At 48.7% G+C, this 6987-nt stretch overlaps 1 long non-coding RNA gene across 1 annotated transcript; it reads left to right on the top strand.

Annotated features, from left to right (window-relative positions):
- The first annotated feature begins 1652 nt into the window (after nucleotides 1–1652).
- On the top strand, nucleotides 1653–5696 carry LOC106819985. The gene is made up of 4 exons (XR_001395534.1): nucleotides 1653–1669; nucleotides 3165–3240; nucleotides 4914–5154; nucleotides 5554–5696. It is a non-coding gene; the product is annotated as an uncharacterized LOC106819985 (long non-coding RNA).
- The last annotated feature ends 1291 nt before the right edge of the window (nucleotides 5697–6987 follow it).

The following is a 6987-nucleotide window of genomic DNA, read 5'->3' as shown; positions in this document are numbered from 1 at the left end:
CAACACACGCGCGCACACGCACCCGCACGCACAAGTCACGCACGCACGCCACGCACACATGCACACACACTCGCACGCACGCACACACACACCACAACACACGCACACATCCCACACACACACACGCGCACGCACGCAGCGCACGCACGCACGCACGCTACGCACGCACACACACACGCACGCAGCACGCACGCACAGCAGCACGCACGCACGCACGCGACGCACGCACGGCCACGCACGCGCCACGCATCCACACTCGCACGCACAACACACACACACACACGACGAGCCGCGCCACCACAGGACACGCACAGCAACGCACACGCACGCGACGCACTGCACGCACGCACTGCAGGCACGCACGCATAACACCACCACACACAACCGTCCCACACACACATCACACACACACACAGCACACATCACACACACCCCTGTCCTCTCGCGACTTTCACGATCCACCTCCCGCACTCTCGGCAGGTTGTTGCCAGGGACAAGGAATACATCGAAGAGCTCGCCGAGTGAAGTAACCGGCATAATACGCCGGCCGGCTATCGTCAGCGGTTTCAAGACCGCGCGTTCCGCCATCAAACGAGACCACTCGGTCAGATATTCGCTTGAAGAGCTTTCGATCGCTCGAGCAGAGCACGTACGACCTGACCGTAAGTGTCGCCATGCTAACGATGTATATCGGTTACGTAGTTACCTGTGTGTGTCTGCTGTGTGTAGCTATATCCATGCCACATGTGTATATGGTGATTCCTCTAAAATTATAAATTTATTATTTTATATATGTCATATGTGTGGTGCGTGCGTGCGCAGCGCAGCGCGCGTGTGTGTGTGTGTGTAGTATGTGTGTGTGTGTGTAATTTCAGGAAGTAAAAAATCACAACTTATTAATTACTCCTGATTAATATATATATATATATAATATAATATAATATATGTGTATATGTATATATAATATATATATATATATAAAATAAATATCTCATATTTGACGGGGCATACAAAGTTTTGTAGAACTATCTGAACTAGAATCAAATATATATATATATACTAATATATAAATACATATCATAATATGAATATATAGTAGCATATATATATATATATTATAATATATATATATATATACATAGCACATATATAATATGGTCTGCGTTGGGGACAGCGGTTGCTGTACGTTTTGCCGGCGCGATGGCAGTTCTCGCGACAACAAGCAGCAGCAGTGGCAGCGGAACAGCGATGCACGTTCCGCTTGTTCTCGCCAGGTGACGGCCGGAGGCGATCCTTCCGAACGCGAGCACGGCGAATCCCCCCCTGGCTGGCCACAGTGCACGTTCACGATCACCCATGCCTGGACGTGAACCAACCCACGGCCCCGTGTTCCAGCTGTCGGCTACGAGCTCGCGGCTCGCGGCACGAAACGAGCTCGTGTGGTCCAGACGGTGATGACGGGCTGGAGGCTGATCGACCTCGACGAAGGGAGAGAACGGCAGCCGTGCGCTAACAATATGATTCGTAGTGACACGTTTATCGATCGATTTAAATGATTTATCTAAACTTAATTTGTATTATTGTCATGTGGGTTTTTAATTAACCTTTGTTCGGACTGGTTATTTATTTATTATTTGTTTTATTTACTGTGGGCTCTACATATGTTCGAGTGAGCGCTTTCGATCGATTTAAATGATTTAGCTAAACCTTTAATTTGTATTATTGTCATGTGGGTATTAATTTTATTTTTATTCCACGGGTATTTAAATTGTGTTAGTTATTTGTATTATTGTCATGTGGTTTAATTTAAATTTTATTCCGCGGTTTATTATATTTATTTATTTGTTTATTTTAGTTATTTATATTGAAGTTAAATGTTATTTTGAATCTTTTATCTCTATTAGATGAATTTTTATTTGGACACAACAACATTTTGGTGTTATTGTTATTCCCTTAAACCTAAAATTTCAGTGTTTAAACAGTAAGAGGGAAGTGATGTGTTCAGAGAGAGAGAGAGAGATGAGAGAGATGAGAGAGAGGTGTTGTTGTGTTGTGTTGTGTGCGTGTGAGACAGAGAGAGAGAGAGAACCAGAGAGGGAGTGTGTATGTGTCAGAGAGAGAGAGAGAGAAGAGAGAGAGAGAGAGAGAGAGAGAAAGAGAGAGAGAGAGAGAGGTGCGCGCGTGTGTAATGCGCAGTGGAGAGAGAGAGGGGCGTGCGTGTTTGTGTTGTGTGTGGGACGGAGAGAGAGAGAGAGAGAAGAGAGGGAGAGAGAAGGTGTGCGGTGTATTGCTGTTGTGGCGTCGTGTGTGTGTGAGAGAGAGGGTGAGGGGGGGGGTGTGGGTGTGGGTTGTGTGGGGGAGGGGGGGGGAGTGTGTATGTGGTCAGAGAGAGAGAGAGAGAGAGGAGAGCGTGTGCGGCGCGCAGCGCGTGTGTGGTGTGTGTGTGAGAGAGAGATGAGAGAGAGGATGAGAAACCAAAAGAGAGAGTGTTTGAGGGGAAACTAAAACGTTGGCACACCTGAGCAAAAAGCCGTTTGGCCAACGTTGGCAAAAGTGTCGTTGGGTCCAACGTGGCTAATATGACGTTGGCCAACGTGGGCAATATGACGTTGGGCCACGTTGACAATATACGTTGGGCCAACGTGGCAATTGACGTTGGGCCAACGTTTGACAATATGACGTTGGGCACCGTTGGCGAGTATGATCGTTGGGCCAACGTTGCAATATGACGTTGGCCAACGTTGGCAATATGACGTTGGGCAAGTTGACAATTGACGTTGGGCCAACGTGGCAGTATGAACGTTGGGCCAACGTTGGCAATATGACGTTGGCCAACGTTGGGCCAACGTCCACCCAACGAGCAAAAAATCGCGTTGGGCCAACGTTGGGCAGCCAACGGTGGCCCCAACAGTTGGCATCGGCTGTGAAGACAGCCGTTGGGCCCAACGTTGGCCCAAACGTCAGCATGTTTCATCTGGGGATTGCATTCAATGTCAGCCCGCTCGTGATATTTATTTCATGGTCTAAAGTCATATGTCCCGGTTCCCGTAGTTAGTTTTAAAGTAAATGCTCAATGAGTTGAGACAAATTCTGGATTGTTCAAGGAGGGCTTAAAAACTCTTACCACACTCATCCCTACCTTGTGAAAATGCTCAATTTAACAGTGAGTCGCGATAGTATTTTAGAGTGGACGAGAACAATGGAGATGTCATTCTGAAGGAATCCTTTATCACAGTCCCGGTAAGTGTGCGTAAAACACAATAAAACATCTGTGTCATTCTAACCTACCTACCTACCTACCTACTTACTTAACGTACTTACCTACCTACCTAGCTAACATACCTGACTACCCGCCTACCTACGCTACCATATACCCAGTGGCCGGATTAACCAATTTAGACAGATTAGAAGCACGTGCTTAGGGCACCACGGGCCAAAGGGGCACCACAAAGTTGGGAAAAGGTGAAAGAAAAAAAAACGAATAAAAGATTTGTTAACTTCCGCAGGTGTTACGCACAAAGGGCCCCCAACAATAGCAATACAATACAAGGGGCCCCTAAATGCCACCCAACAAGGTGGCTAATTCCCAATTATCAAATGAAAGGGAAAGGTATGCAAAAGACTTTGGCGACCACCCATTGATGCTTATCCAGCGATACACTGAAACAACTAACGTTTGTCTACGCAGAGCTTCAGCAGTTCGCATTCATGATGTTCTTATAAGTTTAAAAGCAAAAAAAAACATCTTTCATCTCACCATGAACTTTACAAACACTAGAAGACAAACTAGAGAAGTGGCTTTTTCCAATGTTGAAATTGCCTTAAGAATAATTTTTAAGCATTAATGGTCACCAACTGCACAACAGAGCAGGTCTTTCTCACAATCTGAAACGTGTAAAAAAAAACACGAAATTAGATTGACTCGTAGTCAGGAATGAAGGTGTAATGCATGTACGCTCAAAATTGCCATCAAATAACCATCTCCTGCGATCTACATCTTTATAAAGCATTTCTGAGGGAGGACCCCATACCCCCCGCTGTTTATCAGCAACACCCTCGCTGTGAAATCCTAGACAATAAATTTTTGTACCTACTGCAACGCTGCATCGTATTCTGGTCAACAGGTACAATCTAAAATGACCTGGGTGCAGTGCTGGAAGAGGAGAGGGCAAGCCAAGATTGTACAAGTGCTTAGGGCAACCAAGTGGCCTTGAATCTGCCACCTGCCTATACCCATACCTACCTACCTACCTAGCCTAACCTACCTACCTATCTACTCTACCGTACCCTACCATACCTACCTACCTACCTACCTACCTACCTAACCTACCTACTTACCTACCTAGCGCTACCACCTACCTACCTAACCGCTACCTCCCTACCTACCTACGCTAACCTACTACCTACCTACCTACACGCTAACCTACCTACCTACCTCCACCACCTACCTACCTACCTACACCCTACCCCTACCCTACCTACCCTACCTAGCCTACCTACCTACCCTCCTACCTACCCACCATCCCAGTATATACGGCTAACCTACGTATTACCTAATGTACTCACCTAACCTGCCTTCCTATCTACCAGTATCATCTTTCCTCTTGCCTGTAGCCTTCCGGTTACGTTGTCTGAGTGTTGTCGATTTAAAAAAAAAGATTCAGCGAGAAATACGCGCACCTGAAGTCATGACACATGGTCTTATTTACATTCGTTCTTTATTCTCTATTGTGGTTGTGTGGTTTTAACTGAAATTACAAAGAAAAATATGCCAAGCGTTAAACATTAACTTGATTACATGAAAACAAGTCTTGCATGCGTAGCAAACAAACCGTTATAATAATTTAACACAAACTGAAAGTATTATATGTATTACTTACATCGCTGAGATTCAACGTTTGCGCATCACGCAGGCACAGACGCAGCAGATCGCTGTGCAGGCGACCGACCAAGGTCCGGCCGACCGTCCGACCGCGCCAGGCTACTGTGAAGTCACGATCTCCGTCTACGACCCCACGGGAGGCAAGCTGCCGCCCGTCTGGATCGACACGCCCGCGCAGCCAATCGCGCTCGAGGAGAACGTGCCGCTGCGGGATGCTGTCTTGCAGCTGTCCGTCGACGCGCGCGGCAACGTCGAGTTTCCCGAGCTGTACGGTGAGTGGTGGCGCCCCCACGCGGCAACGTAGCCGGGACAAGCCCGCTTCTTCTAACCTTGAACGATGAACTTTAACCTAGCTCTTAATCGGACGTTTTTTCCGACGATCTGTCGTTGTGCGAGACTGAGCACGGCTGTCCTGTCGTCGTGTCGAAACGCCATTTCTGTCCGATCGACAACCCCTGACCTTGCTGACTGACCTTGACCCGTGTCGACCTCACTGACCTTGACTTGTGTCGGCCTCGCTGACCTTGACCCGTGTCGACCTCGCTGACTTTGACCTGTGTCGACCTCGCTGACCTTGACCTGTGTCGACCTTGCTGACCTTGACCTGTATCGACCTTGCTGACCTTGACCCGTGTCGACCTTGCTGACGTTGACCTGTGTCGACCTTGCAGGCGCGATCACGAACACGAACGCCGATCATCAGTTCCGCTTCACACCTGACGACAACAAGGATTACTCCGGCACGCTGCGCGTCGAGGCCAACACCCTCGACTACAACACCGTCAACGTCTACCAGGTGCCCGTGAGGGCCTACGACACGGTAGGTTCCCCCATGGCAGGGTATGTTCACACAGTAGGTTCCCCCATGGCAGGGTATGTTCACACAGTAGGTTCCCCCATGGCAGGGTATGTTCACACAGTAGGTTCCCCCATGGCAGGGTATATTTACATGGTAGGTTCCCCCATGGCAGGGTATGTTCACCGTGGAACTGCGGCTCATGGATGTCCATGTCGACGAGGGTATGCATTCGGTATGAGTAGTCCGTCTTGCAGCTTGGACTCTGCTGTCGGCGACAACAAAACGGAACAACGTCCATACTATCCGCGACAGTGCCTTACGCTTGCAATTCATTGTCATTCATTGCTGTCCAGTGGCCACAGTCAGGGACCAGCCACGTCTCGGCTGCCCATACAAAGTAATGAGACGGAAGCAAACAATGCGCTGTGTGTAACTACAGCGAACTGCAGCACTGCCATGTTACGGGCGTGTTAGTGGTGATGCTGTATTGCCACGTGTTGGAACCTGACGTCTACCTCGGCCGTCTCTGCTGCCGGTTAACCAATCTGGAGGGTATATAGGCCATGTGAACAGAGCTGGCACAAAGTCACCATGTCACTGCGCTGATCTTATCCCATGTCATGTGGGGGGAACCTACGAGGCGAGCAACACCTACCGTGCTCGCACGGTCTCAGTGAATCTACGGCTGACATGCCGAGGCAATTCCTTACCCGCATTGCGCAGGGAACCTACGCTCTGTGAGCATACCCTACCCATACGATGAACATTACCTTGCACTGACATGGAGAACAATACTGCGTTGATGCATTAACCATCATTGTGGCGGTCTCGTGTGGAAACCTGACACCCGTTCGTGCGAGAACATACCGCATGGCGCGGCAGGATGAACCTTTACGTGTGAGCCTTACCACGTGATAATGAGGAAGACCGTAACTTGTGCGTGAACATACCCCTGGTCATGGCGGGGAACGCTCTATGGCTTGTGACTAACCTGCCATGGGGAAACCTTACTGGTTGAACATACCTCTCGCTACGAGGGCAAGCCTACTGTTGTGAACATTACTGCCAGTGGGTAGGTAAGAACCCTACTGTGTGAACATACCTTGATGGGAAACCTACTGCCTAGTGACATTACCCTTGCCATGGGCGGAACCTTACTGTTGTGAACATATCCTGCTACGATGTGGAACCTATGTGTAAACATACCCTGCCTACAAGGGAACCGTACTTGTGTGAACATACCCTGCTACGTTAGAACCTGTCTGGTGTAAACATACCCTCTCTGATACGAAGGGAACCTACTGTT

This window comes from Priapulus caudatus, unplaced genomic scaffold (genome assembly GCF_000485595.1).
Source record: "Priapulus caudatus unplaced genomic scaffold, Priapulus_caudatus-5.0.1 Scaffold5479, whole genome shotgun sequence".
In the NCBI taxonomy this organism is placed as follows: Eukaryota; Metazoa; Priapulida; class Priapulimorpha; order Priapulimorphida; family Priapulidae; genus Priapulus; species Priapulus caudatus.
This window is presented reverse-complemented; position numbering and strand designations above follow the sequence as displayed.